This window comes from Triticum aestivum, chromosome 7B, assembly GCF_018294505.1.
Source record: "Triticum aestivum cultivar Chinese Spring chromosome 7B, IWGSC CS RefSeq v2.1, whole genome shotgun sequence".
Taxonomy (NCBI): domain Eukaryota; kingdom Viridiplantae; phylum Streptophyta; class Magnoliopsida; order Poales; family Poaceae; genus Triticum; species Triticum aestivum.
Window position 1 is genome coordinate 599,046,695 of NC_057813.1, and position 855 is coordinate 599,047,549.

The window sequence follows — 855 nt, forward strand, 5'->3', positions numbered from 1 at the left end:
GGGGGGCGAACATAACTTCTAACGATAGGGAACCCATACAATGGGTATCTGGCCCTGGCGTGACCCCTTTAAAGGAAGTGTTGCCATGGCAGATTATTGCTGGGTTTAACCCCATTTTGCAGATTGTGTCCAGATATAGTGGGTTTAGGTCACTGCCGCCGTCCATTAGGACTTGTGTAAAGTGGAGTCCATCAATTATCGGATCTAAGACCAAGGCAGTCCGGCCTGCGTTCCGGATACCTCTAGAGTAATCCTGATGGTCAAAGGTGATTGGTTGTAACAACCAGTGGATGGATTCCTCTGGGACAGGCCGTATGGCACATATCTCCGTAGGCGCCAATCTGTTTTTTCCTTTTGTCACATGAAGTGAGTTTACTGTTTTGACTTCTTGTGGGAACTTCTTTTGTTCTCCGGTGTTCTGCTTATGGGATTTGCCGTCATCCTCGCTTGGTATGTCGAGCCCCTTGTGTTCGGCGTTGAGTTTGCCGGATTGCTTGAAGACCCAACAATCTCTGTGGGTATGGTTTGCCGGCCTCCCGGGGGTACTGTGGATCTGATATATTTTGTCCAAGATTTTGTTGAGGTTAGATAGCTCGTCACTGTCATCTTTGGGAGGCGGCTTTTTCCGATTTTGCCGAGAGCTTTTGAATCCGGTGTTGACTGTCGTGCTCATCGGGCTGTTATCCTTGATCCGGCGTTGTTCCTTGCTACGGCGCGGTTTCCCGTTTCCATCTCTGAGTTCAGATGTACTTGGGTCGCTGGTGCTGCTTCTTGCCAACCAGCTATCCTCTCCTGCGCAAAAGCGGGTCATGAGGCTTGTCAATGCGGCCATTGTTCTTGGCTTTTCTTGGCCGA